Here is a 22502-nt window from a genome sequence, read left to right on the forward strand (position 1 = left end):
TATATATATATATATATATATATATATAGAATAGATAGCTACAAATATGTGAGTGACATATATAATTAGTACAGTGCCTGTGTCGCTTACTGTACATATATTTAATTAAATCAATAAATTAAAGTTAAAAATAGCATGGGTTCCCCCGACAATTTTAATAACCAGCTGAGGAAGAGCCTGGGAAGAGGGAAATACATATGGAAGCTCCCAGGGTAATAATAATATCAGCTCACAGCTGTATACTTAGATTTTACTACTAAAAAGCCCCCCCCCAAAAAAAATGTTGAGGTGTCCACCCTATAATTAATAACCAGCAAAAGCTAGGCAGACAGTGGAGGGTTGATATTAATAAGCTAGGAAGGGGCCATGAATATTGACCCCCTCCCAGTCGTCACTGCATCCTGCACCTGCGTCAGAAACTCAGCCATTCTATAGAACGCAGGCTTAAAGTGACCTGTAGTCTACAGAAAGGAGAGCGTTAGTGCAGAGAGACTGATGTGCTTACCGATATAGTTACGGGTAGTATAGCTCCGGGTGGGTCCCTCAGAGTGTGGGGCCCAGGCGAGCGCATCCTTTGCCCCCCGGTAGATACAATACTGTCTGTATGCCTTGTACAAGATCATAATTGAATATGTTAAAAAGAACTGGGCCCATTACTGACCCCTGTGGTACCCCACTGTTAACTGTGACCCAATCTGAGTGTGTACCATTAATAATAACCACTCTTTGCTTTCTTTCACTGAACCAGTTGTTAATCCAGTTAGATATTTTCCTCTAGTCCCATTCACATTTTATGCATCAACCTTTTGTTTGGTACCATTCCTGTAGAATGTAAACCCGCAAGGGCAGAGTCCTCTCTCCCCTCTATATCAGTCTGTGATTGTTAGTTTGTTCACTGTAAGCGATATCTATAATTTGAATGTAACGCCTTCTCATGTATAATAATAATACCATATCAAATGCCTTTTAAAAGTCCAAACAGACAACAACCATTGTATTTCCATAGTCCAGACTGGAACTTAAACTGATCAGATTAGTTTGACAGATCTGGTCCCTCATAAATCCATGTTGATGGTTGGTCATGAGGTTATTCTTACTGAGATACTTCAGTATAGCATGTGTTAGGAAACCCTCAAGGATTTTATCTACAGTAAAAATTACATTTACCAGCCTATAATTTCCAAGGTCTGATTTTGTTCTCTTTTTGAATATTGGCACCACATTTACTATGCACAAGTCCTGCGGTACAGATCATGTTATTATTGAATCTTTGATTATTAAAAATAGTAGTCTGTCTATCACGTACTTTAGTCATGCAGTGATTTTAAGGCTGCGCTGTACTTCCTTCTGGTTTAAGCAGGTGACATTGGAAAATGTATGGTATCCCTGATCATGTCATCTGTCATGGGATTTTCTTGCATAAATACATGTGACTTTTCCCTCATCCTCTTCCACCATTTCACCCAGATTATTTTTGAGGTGGGGACACTATCAATTTTGAGTTTCTCTTTGGTTTTGTAGGAAAGGAAAAAGGTGGCACATCCGTCAACAATATGTAAAAGTTTTAGTTCATGTTTTATTCAAAATTCATTAAAAACATGGAATCCAAAAAATATAGATAAAATCCTGATGCCTTTCTGGCGTCCAAGCGCCCTTAGCCATAGGAACCTAAGAGAGGTAAAGATAGGCTACACTCTCTCTAAACAGCAGCGACGAGAGGCCTGGAAATTGGTACAAGATAATATTGATGTATTCTTGGAACTACCCAGCCGTACTTCTGTAATCCAACATGACATTGTCACCGAGCTCAAATAAGGGTGCGAGTGAATCTGTGCCAGAAGCCCGGAAGCAAGCCATCGCGGATGAACTAAGATAAATGCTCCAGCTGGAAGTAATTGAGTCTAGGAGTGAGAGGGCTAGCCCCATTGTATTGATTCCGAAGCCGGACGGATCGTTACTGTTCTGTAATGATTTCCGGAAATTGAATGAAGTGTCAAAATTTTTCCTTTATCCAATGCCCTGGGTGGACGAGCTGATTGAGTGACAGGGGCAGGCCCTGTACTTTACCATGCTCCATCTGACGAAGGGTTACTGGCTGGTGCCTCTTACAGAGTCGGCGAAAGAAAAGACTGCCTTTATAACACCAGAGAGTCTGTAGCACTATGTCGTTTTACCTTTTGGACTACATGGAGACCCCAGCCACGTTCCAGAGGCTGATGGACATAGTGTTAGAGCCCCATCAGAAGTATGCATCAGCGTACTTGGATGATATCATCATCTTTAGTAATTACTGGCATACCCACTTGTCCCGGGTACAAGCAGTAGTGAATTTGCTCAAAGCCGCGGGCTAGGCAGCGAATCCAAAAAAATGTGCGATAGGTCTTGAGGAAGCCCAGTACTTAGGGTATGTGATCGGCCTTGGGGTTATCAAACACCAAATAAATACATAAAATTGAGGCTATACAGAACTGGCCCTGGGCTGTAACTACCAAACAGGTAAGAGCGTTCCTCGGCATCATTGGGTATTATTGACGGTTCATACCTAATTTTGCAGGGAGAAAAACACCCCTGACCAATCTCTTAAACAGAAAGAAGTGGGTCATTGTCCGGTGGAACCCTCAGATGGAGGAAGCATACCAATCTATGAAGCTGACGTTGTGCGGACAGCCTGTCCTCACTAGCCCCAATATCAAGAAAGACTTCATTGTGCAAACGGATGCCTCTAACGGTGGCCTAGGAGCGGTCCTGTCACAGGAGGTGAACGGAGAAGAACATCCGGTCACCTACCTGAGTAGGAAACATATCCCGGCTGAGAAAAATTATAGCATGGTGGAGGAGTGCCTGGCTATTAAGTGGGCCTTGGAGTCCCTATGCAATTATATGCTCTGGCGACAGTTTTGCTTGGTGACTGTCATGATCCCAGTGCAGGTTTTGACCTGCACGTCAGGGGTTAATGTCTTGAGCTCAGTGCAGGCTTTGACCTGCACACCTGGGGATAATTAATGTGGCCTCTCTTTGGTTCAGGCAGAGCTTTTTATTGCCCTGAGATACTCCAATCCCTGTCAGTTATACTTTTGCCTTGGCCGAGTGTTGTGACCCCTGTGTGCCTGTTCGTTGTCTTATAGCTTGCTTATATGGTTCTGATCCAGTTCTGTCCCCCGTTGTGAGTTTGCCTGTTGATTCTGTACTGTATATCTGCCTCTCTGGTTTCTGACTTCTTGGCTACGTCTTGACTATCCGTTCTATCTTGCCCTTTGGTAATTGTTGTGCTATCTCGTGCTTTGACCCGGGCCTGATCTGGTTTATTTCCCTGTCTATGCCTATTTGTAACTTTAGGAAAGAAAAAAGAAGTTCCAGCGCCAGGAATGGAAAATTAAAAATCCATTTTATTGTGCCATTGCATATTAAAATTCCAGCAGGTACAGCATATCTGTCGGATGACTGCAGAACAACGCATTTTGACGCCTCAGGTCTTAATCATGTTCTGACATTAAATGCAACCAACTTCCTTTTGTTGGATTCTCCCACCTGAAAAAATCAGAAGCACATGTGTCGACTGCTCCAAAGCAGCTCCTGCTATGGTAATTGTGGGAGTACCAAACAAAGTAGGAAAGAAAACAGTCAGTGTAGACAACACAACATAAATGACATACATAATTTAAAAGGGAGATATATATACTCGTGATGTAAGGTAACAAAGATTAATATAAAGAATAATTGCAATGACATATTCCAAAATACATATCACATATTCAAATCCTATACATAATATTCTATAATTATACCACAATGGGGAAAGAGAAAAAAAAAAAAAAAATTAAAAAAAAAAAAAAACCTATTCCCCTTTTTTCCTCCTTTCTCTTCTTTTCTTCCTCTTTCCCTCTTTTCTTATCTCTTTTCCTCTACCAAAAAAGGATCCCAAATTAAGAGGGCCCCGATCAAAAATAAAAAGCAATCAATATATATAATATTACAACCCCTAAATGGAAGAATGGAACGAACATATTCAATAATGTAATATAAGGTCTTGTCGACTATTCATTCCATCCGGATATCTAGTGCCCAGGGTGAAGATCCAGAAGGATTCCCTATTCAAGAGTTTCCTTCTGTGGTCTCCACCCCGAATCGGACTGTGCACCTGTTCTATTCCCATGAAATGAAAGCCGCTAACATCCCCTTTGTGAACTGTGGCAAAATGCTTTGATACTGCAGAAACCGCAACAGCATTATGATTAGACACATCTGAGAGATGCCTCCTGATTCTAACCTTCAAGGGTCCCGTGGTGCAACCAGTGTATTGAATATTACAAATATTGCATGTTATTAAATATACAATATAAGAAGAATTACAATTTATTAAGTTTTTAATGGTAAATGTTTTTTTATTTACTATAGAAAAAATGTTTTTTCCTTTTTGTACAAAATTACAGGTTTTACATCTAGCTGCACCACATTTGTAAAAACCCTTTAGTGTGATCCAGGAGGATCCCTCCGTCTGGCCACTGTCACTTGTAAAAAGACTAGGGGAAAGAATTTCTCTCTTTTTATTTGTAACTTTGTTCCGTAGTTACCATTCTAGGAGTTTTCCCGCAGCTCCTAACTCTCGGGAGTTTAGGCCACGCCCCCAGCAGTCACATGCTTCAGGTCCTGTGGGTCTGAAGCACGCATCTTCTCTGCTGCTGCCCGCTCCACAGGTATCTCTGAGCACAGGTTGTCTTACTCAGGACACGCGCACTGGCTCAGTGAGCAAGTACAGTGCGGTGTTCCTGACATTATAACTGACCGTGAACTTTTTTTTTCTTTTCTCTCCTCACTTCTGCAGCATGGACCCAATGCATTCCTTATCTGAGCAGGTGAAATGCTTGGCTCAGTCGCTGCAGAAGCTAAGTTTGGAACACCAAGCTCTGGCCCAGTCCCAACGGCAGGTTGCGGACTCGGTTCAGGGGGTGCTTTCTGCAGGCTTTCAGCAGGTGGGGAATAGAGATGTCATTTTAGTCCCACCCGAATCACCCGGTTAAGTTACCAGATACGTTTGCTGGTGACAAAAATGAATTTAGAGCATTTAAAGAGGGCTGTAAGATTTTTTTCTCCTTGAGACCCCGCTCCTCTGGGGATGAGGAACAGAGGGTGGGGGTAGTTATGTCCCTCCTTAGGGGGTCCCCACAAGCCTGGGCATTTTCTCTTTCCTCTTCTGCCCTGGAGAGAATGACTGTGGATGTGTTTTTTGAGGCCTTAGGGCTTATTTATGATGAGCCAGAGAGAGTACGTTTGTCTGAGGACAAGGTAATGAGTGTCTGTCAGGGGAAGCACTCGGTCGAGTGGTTCTGTTCTGAATTTAGGCGTTTGGCAGCTGAGGTTTCTTGGAGTGATGCTGCCGTTCGGTGCCTGTTCCGCAGAGGCCTGTGTGAACGTCTGAAGGATGCCCTGGCACTCCATCCTCCACCTGACTCCCTGGAGGATGCCATGACCCAAGAGGTTCGCATGGATCGCAGACTGCGGGCAAGAGGTGTTATGCAACTTGAAACATCATTATTCTCCAGTAGAGTTGAGACCCAGACTCCTCCAGTGGCTATGGAGCTGAGCGCTGTCACCTGTGATGAGAAGGAAAGAAGACGCCGCCGGGAGAAGCAGTTGTGCTTCTATTGTGGGGAATCTGGACATTGGAAGAAGGACTGCCCCTCCTGTCCGTCATCCTCCAAGGTGGCGGGAAATGACTAGGTCTGGGTAGTAGTCGAGGAGGCTACCCAGACCTTCAGGTACCTTTTTCCTCACTTGCAAAAATTGTGCTTCAGGTGGAACTGAAACTTGGTGATGGTCCTGTTCAGACTACCGCCCTTGTTGACTGTGGCTCTGCTGTTAACCTGATTGATGCCCGGATTATGACTCTTAATAAGATAGGGACAGTCTGTTACATATTAATATTTGGTGGTTAATTTCTTATTACACTCAGTTCTGTACTGAACACATGGTCTTATGCTGACAACTACATAGGTTATTTTTAAGTTTAGCTCATGGTAAAAGTCCACTCCATATATAGAAACCACGTGCTTTGACAGACGTATTTTTAAGGTGGGGGCTTACTCTAAGGGTCGCTCGCTCTCTCTTCTTCCTTCACCACCATGAGAGACAGACTTGAGGAGTCATCTTTGCTCGGACACGACATTGAATGGACAGCTGGTATGTAACTTGATCACTACGTGAGAAGCCTAACAGATGCAGAGGCCATTGACCATGCGGGATCCCAGAGAAAGAAAGGTACAAGCTTTGCTATGAACAAATGAACAATCTCTTTATAATCATGAACCTATTTTTATGTTTTTCAGTAATAATCTTTTCTTTGATGGAAGAATCCAAATAAACCACTACATTTTTATCTGGTACCAAGTCCTGAATATTATATAAGAACACGCATTTTTTTACACAGTCAGGCTTCAGGATCCTGTTAAACTTGTGGCAATTAACTTGTCCTCTCTTTCCCGGGACGGTATCTGTTTCAGGTCTGAACTTTTTTCTCTGAAAGTGGGTTCCACTCATGTGCAAAAATTAACCTGTCTTGTGTTAGATAACTTGCCTGCAGGACTGGTACTGGGGATGCCTTGGCTACAACGCCATAATCCTAACATTGATTGGGTGACGGGGGAGATCACTCAATGGGGATGTAAAGATAAGTGTTGTAACCTGGGGCCTTTTGTTAACTCTGTTAAAACCGTATCTGTGTCTTCTGTCGGTCTGGAAGGTATTCCGGAGTACCTGAAGGATTTCGAAGACGTATTTTCCGAAAGTGAGGCTGAGGCGCTGCCACCACATAGACCCTACGATTGTGCCATTGATTTAGTACCCCGAGCCAAGTTACCTAACGCTCGATTGTTCAATTTGTCCGGGCCTGAGCGCCAAGCCATGAAGTAGTACATAGCTGAGAGTCTCCGCAAAGGGCATATCAGGCCTTCTGTGTCACCCGTGGCAGCAGGATTCTTCTTTGTGAAGAAGAAAGATGGTGGTTTGCGGCCGTGCCTCGACTTTCGGGAACTTAACAAGATAACTGTTAGGAACACTTATCCACTTCCCCTCATTCCAGACCTATGTAACCAGTTATCTGGGGCCCAATGGTTCTCCAAATTAGATCTCCGGGGGGCCTACAACCTGATAACGGTTTGGGAAGGGGACGAGTGGAAAACTGCATTCCTCACATCTGAGGGACTCTTTGAAAACCTGGTTATGCCCTTTGGGTTAACTAATGCCCCCGCTATTTTCCAGAACTTTTTCAGTGTTGTGTTTTCTGACCTGATAGGCCGTTTTGTTGTCATTTATTTGGATGACATTTTGGTGTATTCCCCGGACAGTCAGTCTCACATACAACATCTACAGACAGTTCTCCAGAGACTCAGGGAGAACCACCTGTTTGCTAAATTGGAAAAATGTTCATTTTTCGCACAGGAACTGTCTTTTTTGGGGCTGATTCTATCTTGTGAGGGGTTTTGTATGGACCCTAAGAAGGTGCTGGCGATCGCAGACTGGGTTCAGCCTCATGATCTCAAGGGGCTCCAGCGCTTCTTGAGATTTGCAAACTATTACCGGAGATTCATTAGAGGGATCTCTCAAGTGGTTAAACCACACACAGATCTTACCCAGAAGGGGGCTGATATAAAAAATTGGTTGGAACTCGCTAAGGAGTCCTTCTCAGCTCTTAAGAAATGTTTCATGTCCGCCCCGGTGTTGGTCCAGCCAGACCCGTCCAAACCATTTATTGTGGAGGTGGATGCTTCTGAAGTAGGGGTGGGGGCAGTGTTGTCCCAGGGTCCGGCCACCCTTACTAATCTCAAACCCTGTGCCTTCTTCTCCAAGAAGTTCTCATCCGCCGAGAGAAATTATGATGTAGGCAATAGAGAACTTCTTGCGGTCAAGCTGGCATTCGAAGAATGGAGGCACTTTTTGGAAGGGGCGGCTCACCCTATCACTGTTTTCACGGATCACAAAAATTTGGCATACCTTGAATCTGCTAAGAGGCTTACTCCTAGACAAGCCCGTTGGTCACTTTTTTTTCACGCTTTCAATTCTCCATTACTTTTCGACCAGGGTCCAAAAATGTTAAAGCGGATGCCCTGTCCAGAAGTTTTGACCCGGTGTCTCCCCCCGAGCCACCGTCCTCCATTCTTCCCCCAGGGGTGGTAGTGGCGGGGGTCTCATCAGAATTGGAACAAGAAATTTTGAGGGCTCAGTTCCTAGCTCTGACGACCAGGCCAGGGGATAAATTGTTTGTTCCGGATTTATTGCGGCCTAGACTTCTGCAGGAGTTTCATGAATCTAGGCTGAGTGCTCATCCCGGTATCACGGCCACTAGAGAGGCAGTAGCCAGGATTTGTTGGTGGCCTTCACTGGGGTCCGATGTCAAGAAATTCGTTGCTGCTTGTGGAGTTTGTGCCCGTTCCAAATGCTCGCTTAACCGGCCGGTTGGGGAACTCATACCTTTACCGGTTCCTGATAGGCCATGGACTCATCTCTCCATGGATTTTTTTACCGGTCTTCCACCTTCCAGGGGCAATACCGTGATATGGGTGGTGGTGGATAGGTTTTCAAAACAGGCCCATTTCATTCCCTTGGCAGCACTACCCTTAGCAGAAACATTGTCAAGGTTGTTCGTGCAGCATGTGGTCCGATTGCATGGGGTACCCCTGAATGTGGTGTCTGACAGAGGTGTGCAGTTTGTGGCCAAATTTTGGAGGGCATTCTGTATGAAATTGGGCATCTCACTCTCCTTCTTGTCGGCATATCACCCGGAGAGTAATGGTCAGACGGAACGCACCAATCAATCCCTGGAACAAATTCTCAGGTGTCTGACCTCCGCCAGACAGGAGGATTGGTGTGATGCGTTACTGTTGGCGGAATTCGCTTTTAACAACCGGGTGAGTCAGTCCACCAACATGTCCCCATTCCTAATCAATTATGGGTTTAATCCTCATTTTGGGGAGTTTTCACAGGTGGATTCCGGTTGTCCAGGGGCAGAGGGGTCCGTCCAACAGTTAGAAAACCTTTAGGCTGAAGTCCAACGTAATATCTCTTGGGCCCAGGGGAGGTACAAATATTTTGCTGACAAAAAGAGGGCCCCGGGACACATGTTTCAGGTGGGGGAGAAGGTTTGGCTTTCCACACGTAACATCAACTTGAAGGTGCCGTCAGCCAAATTGGGACCAAAGTTCATTGGTCCGTATGAGATTGTGGAGATAGTCAACCCAGTGGCATATAGGTTGCACCTCCCTGCCTCCTTAAAGATATCCAATGTGTTCCATAAATCTCTGTTGAAACCCATGGGGACTGTCAAGGAGGACTCTGAGTCTGTTGTTCCTCCAGTGTTGGTGGAGGGTCACTTGGAGTATGAGGTTGGACATATTGTGGACTCTCAGCGGGTGCGCCGCTCTTTGCAGTACCTGGTCCACTGGAAGGGATATGGACCGGAGGATCGCTCGTGGGTCCCTGTTCACTCTGTTCATGCAGATCGCCTGGTTCGGGCTTTCCATGCCAAGTACCCGGGGAAGCCTGGAGGTCCAGAGTCCCCCCGTTGAGAGGGGGGTACTGTCATGATCCCAGTGCAGGTTTTGACCTGCATGTAAGGGGTTAATGTCTTGAGCTCAGTGCAGGCTTTGACCTGCACACCTGGGGTTAATTATTGTGGCCTCGCTTTGGTTCAGGCAGAGCTTTTTATTGCCCTGAGATACTCCAATCCCTGTCAGTTATACTTTTGCCTTTGGCCGAGTGTTGTGACCCCTGTGTGCCTGTTCGTTGTCTTATAGCTTGCTTATATGGTTCTGATCTGGTTCTGTCCCCCCGTTGTGAGTTTGCCTGTTAATTCTGTACTGTATATCTGCTTCTCTGGTTTCTAACTTCTTGGCTACGTCTTGACTATCCGTTCTGTCTTGCCCTTTGGTAATTGTCGTGCTATCTCGTGCTTTGACCCCGGCCTGATCTGGTTTATTTCCCTGTCTATGCCTATTTGTAACTTTGTTCCGTAGTTACCATTCTAGGAGTTTTCCTGCAGCTCCTAACTCTCGGGAGTTTAGGCCACGCCCCCAGCAGCCACATGCTTTAGGTCCTGTGGGTCTGAAGCACGCATCTTCTCTGCTGCTGCCTGCTCCACAGGTATCTCTGAGCACAGGTTGTCTTACTCAGGACACGCGCACTGGCTCAGTGAGCAAGTGCAGTGCGGTGTTCCTGACAGTGACAGATCATTCACCCTTGATCTGGATGAAAAATGCCAAGGAGAGGAAGGCTCGGATCACCAGATGGTTCCTGTCACTGCAAAACTATATTTTCATGGTGGAACATCGTGCAGGAAAGGCGCAGGGAAATGCGGATGCCCTGTCATGGGCACCCTGTATGGTAACAAGTGTTCAACCCCACAAGTTTGAACAGAATGGGGGGATATGTGAGGCAGTGAGGTGGATCATATCCGAGGGTCGATGTGTGTCCCCTCAGAATGCAGACAAAGTCATATTAAACCCGCTGGAGTGCCTTGTGTTTACAGCAGAACGGCTGTGAATCACAAGGCAAAATTAAAAGGAAGTGCGGATTGTGTCCAAGTAGTTGACTCAGTCAGATTTAGGAAAACTCAACAAGGGCAGGTTTGGTAGCCTCTCCACTCTGAGTTTTGGCAGTGGCTTTATGGCCACAATTCCATTTTAACTCTCAGTTGTGGCCTTGGGTATGTCAGTTTGGAGTTTGCAAGCTGCAGAGCAGGAGGCTCTGTGTAACCAAGGCCTGTGTGCAGTTAACACAGAGACTTCAAAGTGGTTGATGCACCCCAGAGACATGGCGGTGCGGGTTTTGAACACGGACTGTATTTGTGGAAACCCCGGTGCGATCCAGGGGATATCACTCCTGCTATCTGAGTGTGAAAATAAAGCCGCCTTTTAGGTTGAACTTTCCTGTGGCCCCTGCCTATCTGTCGCACTGCACCAACCCCACTGCACTACAAACCTAATGCAAAAATTATGTTAAATTATGGACAAAAATATTTTGAACGTGTAGTTGATGTACTTATTCAGTCAAAAAGGCTTTGCAGAAAGTGCAAAGCTAGACAGAAATTATGAGGAGGATCATCCATAGACTCCTGAAAGGCATCAACTGCTGGGCCTCATTAAAATATTGAACATTACTAACACTTTATGTGCTGCTGTCATCTGATGGTAGGGAAAAGTGTGGGCTAATCCAGGATTTGTTCATTTTTATGAGAGTGAGTATGTCTGCATTGTCTGTTAACAGGCGAAAATGCCTGTATGTTATGACCCCCCCCAGCTGCTTTAAAAACCTGCTCAGACAAGACGCTAGTGGGCAGCACAACACCTCCAAGGCATAGAGTGACAGCTCATTCCAGGAGTACAGCTTTGAGATCCAATTATTGAAAGTCACCGAGGAATTAGGGAGTATGCTGGTTTGGTTGGTCAGGTATTGCTTAGCCAGCTTTAAAAACGTTTCCCTCCTTGTCAAAAATACCAGGTCATCAGGCCCTGCACGCTGGGCTGGACTCATGAAATTGTCTCACGCCTTTGGCAATGTACTGCCTCTGCTGTGTGTCTCCCTGACCTCTCCTCCTCGGTTGCCCATTGCTATTAGTGTTGTCCGATGAGAATTTTTTCAACATATTTTTCACAATGGCCTTCTGATATAGCACCATTTTAGAAGGCCTCTCACCTCAGGAAGAAGAGATGCAAAGTTCTCCTTGTACTGTTGGTCTAGCAGGATGAATAACAAGTTCCTTTTTTTGGCCAAGATGAATGTAACATTCATGGGAAAGGCAGCGGTACATAAAGTCTGCCATATGTGCCAAGGTCCCTACATCCAACACTTCCCCATCTCCACCATAATGATGATTCTCCATTTCCTTCTCCTCCCTCTCTTCCTCTTCATTCCCATCCTCAGCCCATCCACGTAGGAGAGACAGGACGAAGGTTGTCTGGCTACTAGGCTCTGTTGCGCTGGCCACCAGCTCATGTTACTCCTCTTCCTCCTCCACGGCATCCACCTCCTCATTGTTACTCAATGCATTCTCAGCAGATGAGATGAGGCTGAGCTGGCTACAATTTCTCTGTTATGTCTTCCTCCATCCCCACCTGGTCCGCATGTAAAACTTCATATTTCATTGTGTGCTGCAACTGTTTAAGTAGATACAGAAGCAGGATAGTTGTCTTCATCACCGATCACCATCTTTTATGAATCCTTAAAGTCTTGGAGAACCAAAAGAAAGTCAGACATCCATGACCACTGTTCAGTTGCTATGTGCGGAGACTGATCAGCATACCAACAGGCATGTTGGAGCTGGTACTTAACCACTGGCCTCTTCTGCTCACAAAGTCTTGTCAGCATGAGCAGTGTGGAGATCCAGCACATGGTGACGTTGCACACCAGTCAGTGAGATGGCATTTGCATGCACTGCTGCAGCACTGCCAGAGCGGAAATGAGCACTGAAGTCGCATACCTTGACCAGAAGGTCTGGCAAATCTGGGTATGTTTTCAGAAACCGCTAAATTACCAAGATGAGCACATGTGCCAAGCAAGGTAAGTGTGTGAGCTTGCCAAGCTTTACAGCTGCCATCAGGTTATGTTCATTATCACAAACAACCATGCCTGGTTGGAGGATCATCGGCAAAAAACACAGTTCTGTTTGGTCTGATATGCCTTTAAGTAACTCTGCCGCAGTGTGCGGTTTGTCTTCTAGACAAATTAGCTTCAGCAGAACCTGTTGCCACTTCACTGAGGCAGTGCTGCAGAGCTTCCAGCTTCCGGCTGATGTGGACAAGGAGCTCTGAGATACCACATCAGAGATGGAGGAGGAGGAGCAGGAACTGCTGTGAGAGGTGGAAGAAACCCTGATAGAAGTAGGGCCAACAATTCTCGGGGTTGCGAGCATATGCACAGTGCCAGCGTGTAACTCATCCCCAGCCTCCATAATGTTCAAGAAAATAGGGGGGGAAGCCAGCACTGCTTAAGGTTAGGACGCATAAATTAGAGTGCATATGCACATAATGTCTAACTGTATTCAAAAATGAGATATTTAGCAAAAAAATTGATCAATTCAATTGAGCCACCCCGCCGCGCCAAGGCAATCTCATATGGGGGGTCCTACTCTATATATTTTTAATAAATGCTGTGCCATTACGGCCTCCTAAATACACTTAGAGCATGACCACATCAAGTGCAATCTGTACCTGAACATTTACTGGATCGCTCCCATGAAGCCAGATGAAGCAAGTGCAGATGAAGGCCAACCAGGTCTGAACACAGACATATCAGGAGTGGCCTCCACACATTGCCTGACCAGCAAACATAGATGAAGGGCGATGTTGGTCCAGACACAGGTGCACAATTAAATAAAGCTTGGGGCAGGGTGGGGCTGCTGTGTGTGTGCACAGCAGCCTAATCCATCACAATGAACACAGAAAATTATGGTAGACATAACCAAGCGTGCACGGCAACAGTGGTGGTCAGCCACAAACCAACAACAAGAAAATAGGGGGGGAAGCCAGCACTGCTTAAGGTTAGGACGCATAAATTAGAGTGCATATGCACATAATGTCTAGCTGTATTCAAAAATGAGATATTTAGCAAAAAAATTGATCAATTCAATTGAGCCACCCCGCCGCGCCAAGGCAATCTCATATGGGGGGTCCTACTCTATATATTTTTAATAAATGCTGTGCCATTACGGCCTCCTAAATACACTTAGAGCATGACCACATCAAGTGCAATCTGTACCTGAACATTTACTGGATCGCTCCCATGAAGCCAGATGAAGCAAGTGCAGATGAAGGCCAACCAGGTCTGAACACAGACATATCAGGAGTGGCCTCCACACATTGCCTGACCAGCAAACATAGATTGTTGATTGTTGGTTTGTGGCTGACCACCACTGTTGCCGTGCACGCTTGGTTATGTCTACCATAATTTTCTGTGTTCATTGTGATGGATTAGGCTGCTGTGCACACATATATATCAAAATTGCCTTGTGGGACCTAAAATGAATATAGTAATAGAGTACTCACCATCATGACGTGTTCTCTGCAGCTGCTGAACCTTTGCTCTGAACGTTATTTAAACTCTTAGTTGCACAAATATTGAGAAATTTATTTTTCCAATGAAAAACAATGTTTTTCTCATTTAACCTTTCTTGGCTTCATCATTTGGCTACAATTCTGAAATCCAGAGGAGAATATTTTACTTCCTTTGCACAGTTAATCTGAAATATTCCAATTTAATACACTACATGTGCAGAATAATTTTGTTTCACTTTTATTTGTGCTGCCTATTTTTCAGCTTTATTAGTATTTTTTAATGTCCAAGTCAGCTATAAGGTAGATATAAGCAAGTGCTAAGTACTTAAAGATGAACAAATTCAAGGGAAACTGTCACTTGGCTTTGCTACCTCATCTGAGAGCAGCTTTTTTGGAAACCCTGATTTTAGCAATGTTTCACTTAGTTTACTGGGTGCAGCAGTTGTGACACAATGAGAGAATCTAGGATGTAGAATGCAGCGGGACTGAGAAAGCCAATCCCACCCACACCGCAGCTTTCTATGTACATTGTCTATTGACAGTGAGCTGCATATCAGAGTAGGGGGCGTGGTCGGATGACTTGGAACAAGGCAGCAAGTTGCAGCAATGATAATGTCCTAGTGATAAAACCTTCATTACAAGTAAACAACAGAACACAGCCTAATAAGTGACACACAGCTGATATCAATGTTTTAACCTCTACATCATGCTGTCCCCAGATTACATAGCATAAATCTGCTGACCTTTAAATTCTTCTTCATGCTGAAATATTCTGTACATACGTGAACATGTATAGAAATGGTTTTCACCCCTTAGTTGTACTCTCTAAAATATGGGTCTGTAGAGATCTCTATTTATACTTCATATACTACACTACTCTCTACCTGTACTAGAAATGTAGCAAGTGTCTGTTCCACTAGTTAACCCCTGTAGTAAACACCATAAAAAATAAATAAAAAACAAGGCAAAAAACAATGCTCGCATACCGCCGAACAAATAGTGGAAGAAAACTTGATTAAAAATATAAATATAAATAAACATTGCACCGCTGAAAATGCCATCTTACAGCTCCATCAGCGGAAAAATAAAAAAGTTAACGCTCTCAGAATACAGTGATGCAAAAATAATAATTTTTTTATATAAAATAGTTTTTATTTTGTAAAAGCACCAAAACAAAAAACAAACGCTAAAAATGTGATATTATTAAAATCATACTGACCCGAAGAACAAAACTGCCTTATAATTTTACCACACGCAGAACGACAAAAAAAAATTGCTGTTTTTTGTTCATTCTGCCTGACAAAAATCAGAATACAAAGCAATTAAAAAGTGTTATTATGTCTGAAAATGGTACCAGAAAAACGTCGCCCCATAAAAAAACATAACTCTGTGGGCAGAAATCTGAAAAAATTATAGCTCTCAAAATAAAGTGATGCCTCCAGGAGGCAAATAACTCTCCGTTCAGCCTGAGTCTCTCTGTATGGCTAAGCAGTACTGTACTGCTACATATGGAGTATTGCCACGTTCAGTAGAAATTGTGGGACAATCTATGATGCAATTTTTACCCACTTCTTGTGTGAAAATGTAAAATCTGGGATTAAACCAAAATTTTGGTTGTAAAAATGTAATTATTTTTTCTTCTCTGCCCAGTGGTATAAAATTCTGTGACAAACCCATGGTGTCAATATGATCACTGCACCCCTAAAAGAATTCATTCAGAGGTATAGTTTGTAAAATGGGGTAATTTATGCTTTTTTTTGCTATTCTGTCAACCTAGGGGCTTTCTATGTGGGTCATGGCACCTGCAAACCATAACAGTAAAATTTGAGAGAGAGAGAGAGAGAGAGAGAGAGATTGATTGATTGATTCAGGGTTAATTTTCTCCCTGACTTCCTTTCTCCGGGCATGCGCAATGGAAAATGTGGATCCAACAACAAAAAAACGTTGCAGGGTCCGTCCAGGTATGCCGGCGGACGCCAAAAATGTGACCGATCCTCACAAAAACGGATCCAACGGATGGCCATCCGTCAAGATCCGCCAGTAATGCAACTCGATGGAGAAAAAACCGGATCCTCAAAAAAAAATGGCGGATCCGTTTTTTTCAAAACCTGGCGGATTTTGACTCATGGTCAAAAACGGAAGTGTGAAAGAGGCCTTACATTTAGGGTATTGACACATTCAGGAAAAAATTTACCTCAGTTTGTTGTAAAAAAAAAATTCATATTAGCCCTTAGAAAAATTAACTTAGAGCTAAAACAACATTTTAGTGGTAAAAATGTAATATATTCTTTCTTCTCCGCTCAATAGTATAAAATTCTGTGAGGCACAAGTGGTGTCAATTAGGGATGAGCGAGCATAATCATGGGTATTCGGTACTCGGCGAGGAATGCGGTACTTGCGGTACTCGGAACATAGCAAGTATTTCACTACTCTCCTCGCACTACTCGGATCTCCCGCCCAGCAGTTGCCAATCACAGTAATGCCGCAGCCTTCTTGGTTGTGGGAGGCATTACTATGATTGGCTGGCCGCCCAGCGTCATCATAGGCTATGAGTCATCATAGATTGGCTCTAAGCCCTGCCACCGCCATTTTCTGCACATTACATGCAGAGCACAGCAAGTGTAGAGAGAGTATGAGCAGCTGCTAGGGAGAGTTGTGTCTTTTTTGTGCAAATCATCCAGAAATCCTCTGTAAAACCCAAAAGCTCTTTTCAGAGCTGAAAGTATAATGTCAAGGATTGAGTAGTGACAGTTTTCCCAGCTATTTTTGGGGTCTCATTTACCCCTGCAGGGCAGGTTTTTTTGTGCTGTTGTGGTGTTGTGTTCACAGCGAATAAGACGCACGCACGGTACTGCACAACTGACACGCAGCCAGCACCGCTGTCTTTTGCGGTGACTGGGGTGCGTATTCTCGCCTTAAACCTCAGGGCAATTTTTTTTCTGCTGTTGCGGTGCTGTGTTCACAGCGAATAGGGCGCACACACGGTACTGCACAACTGACACGCAGCCAGCACTGCTGTCTTGTGTGGTGACTGGGGTGCGTATTCTCGCCCTAAACCTCAGGGCATTTTTTTTGTGCTGTTGCAGTGCTGTGTTCACAGCGAATAAGACGCACGCACGGTACTGCACAACTGACACGCAGCCAGCACCGCTGTCTTGTGTGGTGTCTGGGGTGCGTAATCTCACCTTAAACCTCAGGGCAATTTTTTAGTGGCAGCACCGCTGTCTTGTGTGGTTACTGGGATGCGTAATCTCACCTTAAACCCCAGGGCAATTTTTTTCTGCTGCTGCGGTGCTGTTTGTAAAACACAAAGCAGTACTAAGCTGTAGTGCTACCTTCCACAAAGCACTAACTGCTCCTTGTTCCCCAATATCCCCAAAATCCAAAATTTCTAAAAAGGCTGTTGTGAAGGGACAGGGACGTGGACGTGGGGTCGTTGATGCCCAACAAGGCACAGAGTCTGGGAGACCGAAGAAGGTTGATGCATCTAGGTTCCTGTAGAAATTTCCCGGTCTGGAACATAAACAGGTCTGGAAGCCAGAAGAACAAGAGCAGATACTGTCTTGGATGGCTGATAATGCCTCAACGAAATGTTGTAGCAGCACCCAATAGTCCATGACAAAACAGTCTACTGTCCATACAGATAACGCTGGGTCATCCTATTCTCAACCTGTTCCTAGTTCATCACCCGGTCAGGAGTTACAGGAAGCATTTGACCCCAACCTTTGTCACTCCGAGGATCTGTTTGATCCATTTCCTTGCATTGCCTCTGGCCTCTCACCGCGAGACATTAAAGAGGAGGTGAGGGGGTATCGTCTGTTGATGATGGCCAAATATTTGAAACCCCATGGCCAGAAGAAAGCCACTTGATATACCGGGTGAAGAGGTGGAGACTGATGGTGATGACACACAGTTGCCATCTGGCCACTCGCCAATATCAACACAGAAGGAGGATGACATGGACGACGAGGTGGTCGATGATGAGACCACCAATTCAACCTGGACCGTTGGCATGCACAGCCAGCAGAGCAGCACAGAGGATGAAGGTGGATACGTAGCACCAACAAAGGCACCAAGGGCTACTGGTTTGAGCAGAGTGTGAAGTGTGTCAACTGTTGCCAAGAGCAATTCTTCTGTGCGTCAAGTCAAGGCAAGGGTGCGTTCAGCCGCTGTCTGGAAATTTTTTTCCGATAGTCCTTCTGAACCAAATGTTGTCATCTGTAGCATCTGCCAAAGGAAGCTGAGTAAAGGCAATCAAAGCACCACCAGTATGCGGAAACACATGGCAGCCAAGCACTACTTGAGAAGGTGTGCCGTATTTGCGCCCATTTCCGCCACTCCTCAACCACTGTTGCTGGTCTTGCAGTGCTTCAAAGGCAATTTAATTTGCCAAACCACAGACTCATTTGCGACCTGCCAACACGGTGGAACTCAACAAATAATATGCTGGCAATGGTAAGTGAGGGCACTTTCTGTATACCAGCTTAAACATGCCCGTCACACTGAGACTCAGCCACGACACATAACTGTTGAGTGGGTGTGGATCGTTGATATTTATGAGGTGCTTGATAACTTTGAGTACTGCACCAAGCTTGTGAGTGGTGATCAGGCTATTATCAGCGTAACCATCCCTATGATATGTCTGCTGAAAAAATCGCTGCAGAATCAAAAAATGGAATCTTTGCAGGTAACATTGGGGGATGAAGATGATGATGAAAATGGGGAGGGAGAGGACTTCTTTTTCAGTGGTACCGAGGGGACACCTCTTGCTACAGAGGGGAATCCCATCCCCAGCTTCATGTCTGTCCAGCTCGGGTGGGCTTTAGAGGAGGAGATGGAGGAGGAGAGTAAGTGTGAGTAGAGGATGGATATTGTTCCTCCTTCAGGGGTCACAGAACATTTGCCTCTTTGCAGCTTGGCAAACATGGCACACTTCATATCTGATTGTCTGTGCCAAGACCCTCGCGTAATCCACAATTTTCAATAGCAACCTATACTGGTTGGCCACCTTTCTAGACCCACGGTACAAGGACAAATTTCCTTCGCGACTGTTGCAGTCACCAAGGGGTTTCACAATGGAATCCTTCAAGAAGGCCGTTGTTGATCACTTGATGGCAACAGCACCCTCAGACACCACTGCTAGCAGAGATACCAGCTCTGTACAACAGCATGCATTAATGGGGAGAGATACGCCAAGCAGGTTCAAAAGAGGTGGTGGTAAAATGTCCACAAACTGGGCCATCTTCAGTAAACTGGCTCATCACCAAGTACTAGCTGGAACAGTAGCAATGTCAAGGAGGGAGAAATTGAACAAGATGGTCAACGACTATCTAAGCGACCATACCTGCGTCCTTCCTGATGTTTCTGTACCGTTTAATTACTGGGTATCCAAGCTGCATAGTTGTCCCGACCTCTCCTTCTATGCCTTGGAGGTGCTGGCCTGCCCTGCTGCTAGTATGATGTCAGAGCGTGTTTTCAGTGCCGCTGGGGCAATCATCACAGATATACGCACACGGTTGACTACAGAGAATGCAGACAGGCTGACTCTGATAAAATTTAACAAGGACTGGATTTCACAACAGTATTTAAGCCCTCCAGATGACAGTATCCCAACCTAAAGTCACCCAACACGTTTTTTTTTTTTAAATTGGTGATCACATCCATCCCTTCCCATACAAGCCCCTTTTCTTCTTCTTACACATGTTTTCAAAATCTGCTTCTGACACATGTACCTCATGGTCAATAAGCTAAAAACAATGTTATGTTAATTAATATTTCCCATCGGAGGCACTTGTGATGAGAGTGAGACCCTTCTTCCTTCATCAACCATGGTATCATGCCCCTTGGGCTAATTTTTTGAGACACTATGGCTATGCCTGGACACTGGGCACTGCCACCTCTATGCTAGTAGTCGTAGCTTCATCATAATTGTTTGGCCCTTCAGACCTGTTTTGCTTCCTTCATCAACTATGATACAGCCCCTTGGGCTAATTTTTAGAGACACTATGGCTATGCCTGGACACTGGGCACTGCCACCTCTATGCTAGTAGTCCTAGCTTCATCATAATTGTTTGGCCCTTCAGACCTGCCTTGCTTGCTTCATCAACCATGATACAGCCCCTAGGGCTAATGTTTTGAAGACACCATATTTATGCCTACACATTGGGCAGTGGCACAACAAGGACAGTAGTCCAAGCTTTATAATTGTGAATCCCTTGTGATGATGATGATGATGGGTGGCTTCTTCCTGCATTAACCATAACACAGCCCCTAGGGCAGATTGCTCTCCTTACACCACATACACACTTAGCTGTCAGAAGATCGCCTCCATCATCACTCGCTATTACGGCACTTCTGATATATCATTGGCACTGCGTAAGTGGCGTACGAGTCCTGCTCTTCCGGCAAAAAACCACAGGACTTCAAATAGTGTTTATACATTCTAGTGAAGCAGTCGTGTAAAACCACTCGTGCAGCCCCTGATCAGGTACCCCCATGTTATATACATATGTTTACAGCATACATTTTTTTAACATTTACACATTTTTTTAGCCTTTTCCTCAGCCCCCAGACCGCTTTGTAGGGTCCAGCAGACAATTACTCGCATTTTCCATTGACTATCATTGGACTCGCTATTCGTATCGAATACCCGAATATTAAGGTATACTCGGTACGAGTATAGCGAGTCGGAATACTTCAGTACTCACTCATCCCTAATGGTAATATCAGTGTGCCACCATACTTGTATGTAATGAGGGTTACTAGTTAAGTGCCCACTCTGAGGCTTCTCCTCTCCTGAGCTTAACTTCTAGCTACGCTTCTGCAGAAAGAGTAGAATTTCAAAACTTGCAGATGATACTTCTTCCAGCCATGTCTCGTCTACAGAGATTATAACAAAGACACATTTGACCTCTCACATCTCCAGCAGCGTCCCCATCTATTCCCAACCTGCACAAATGCCTCATCCTACTGATACCGCAGTACTGCGCTGCTGCTGTTGCATGTGTCCCTATTACTGCTTCGGCTGTTTGGCACAATAACAGTGCTCCTTACTGCCCCACATAATAAAGGCCACCACTGTACCCCTTACATAGTAATATTGCCTTCTTTCTGCCCTCTACAGTCATGGCCAAAAGTTTTGAGAATGACACAAATATTAATTTTTACAAAGTCTACTGCTTCATTTTTTCTAATGGCAATTTGCATATACTCCAGAATGTTATAAAGAGTGATCAGCTTAACAGCAATTACTTGCAAAGTCAATATTTGCCTAGAAAATGAAATTTATCCCCGAAAACACATTTCAACATCATTGCAGCCCTGCCTTAAAAGGACCAGCTAACATCGTTTCAGTGATTGCTCCATTAACACAGGTGTGGGTGTTGATGAGGACAGGGCTGGAGATCAATCTGTCATGATTAAGTAAGAATGACACCACTGGACACTTTAAAAGGAGGCTGGTGCTTGGCATCATTGTTTCTCTTCTGTTAACCATGGTTATCTCTAAAGAAACACGTGCAGTCATCATTGCACTGCACAAAAATGGCCTAACAGGGAAGAGTATCGCAGCTAGAAAGATTGCACCTCAGTCAACAATCTATCGCATCATAGAGAACTTCAAGGAGAGAGGTTCCCTTGTTGCCAAAAAGGCTCCAGGGCGCCCAAGAAAGACCAGCAAGCGCCAGGACCGTCTCTTAAAAGTGTTTCAGCTGCGGGATCGGGCTACCAGCAGTGCAGAGCTTGCTCAGGAATGGCAGCAGGCAGGTGTGAGTGCATCTGCACACACTGTGAGGCGGAGACTCTTGGAGCAAGGCCTGGTCTCAAGGAGGGCATCAAAGAAGCCACTTCTCTCCAGAAAAAACATCATGGACAGACTGATATTCTGCAAGAGGTATAGGGAGTGGACTGCTGAGGACTGGGGTAAAGTCATTTTCTCTGATGAATCCCCTTTTCGATTGTTTGGGACATCTGGAAAATGGCTTATTCGGAGAAGACCAGGTGAGCGCTACCACCAGTCTTGTCTCATTCCAACTGTCAAGCATCCTGAAACCATTCTCATGTGTGGGGTTGCTTCTCAGCCAAGGGAATGGTCTCTCTCTCAGTCTTGCCTAAAAACACAGCCATGAATAAAGAATGGTACCAGAATGTCCTCCAAGAGCAACTTCTCCCAACCGTCCAAGAGCAGTTTGGCGATCAACAATGCCTTTTTCAACATGATGGAGCACCTTGCCATAAAGCAAAGGTGATAACTAAATGGCTCAGGGAACAAAACATAGAGATTTTGGGACCATGGCCTGGAAACTCCCCAGATCTTAATCCCATTGAGAACTTGTGGTCAATCATCAAGAGACGGGTGGACAAACAAAAACCTTCAAATTCAGACAAAATAAAAGCATTGATTTTGCAAGAATGGACTGCTATCAGTCAGGATTTGATCCAGAAGTTGATTGAGAGCATGCCAGG

At 44.8% G+C, this 22502-nt stretch overlaps 1 protein-coding gene across 1 annotated transcript in view; it reads right to left on the reverse strand.

Moving 5' to 3' along the window:
* The window catches only part of LOC141098226 (beta-microseminoprotein-like), a 58168-nt gene extending 43988 nt beyond the window's left edge, over positions 1 to 14180 (reverse strand). The window contains exon 1 of the mRNA XM_073585834.1: positions 14031 to 14180. The gene's annotated coding sequence lies outside the window, so the exon portion shown is untranslated. The remainder of the gene's footprint in view (positions 1 to 14030) is intronic.
* Between the last annotated feature and the right edge of the window lie 8322 nt (positions 14181 to 22502).

Source organism: Dendrobates tinctorius, unplaced genomic scaffold (assembly GCF_039654945.1).
Source record: "Dendrobates tinctorius isolate UK_male_01 unplaced genomic scaffold, ASM3965494v1 ptg000089l, whole genome shotgun sequence".
Classification (NCBI taxonomy): domain Eukaryota; kingdom Metazoa; phylum Chordata; class Amphibia; order Anura; family Dendrobatidae; genus Dendrobates; species Dendrobates tinctorius.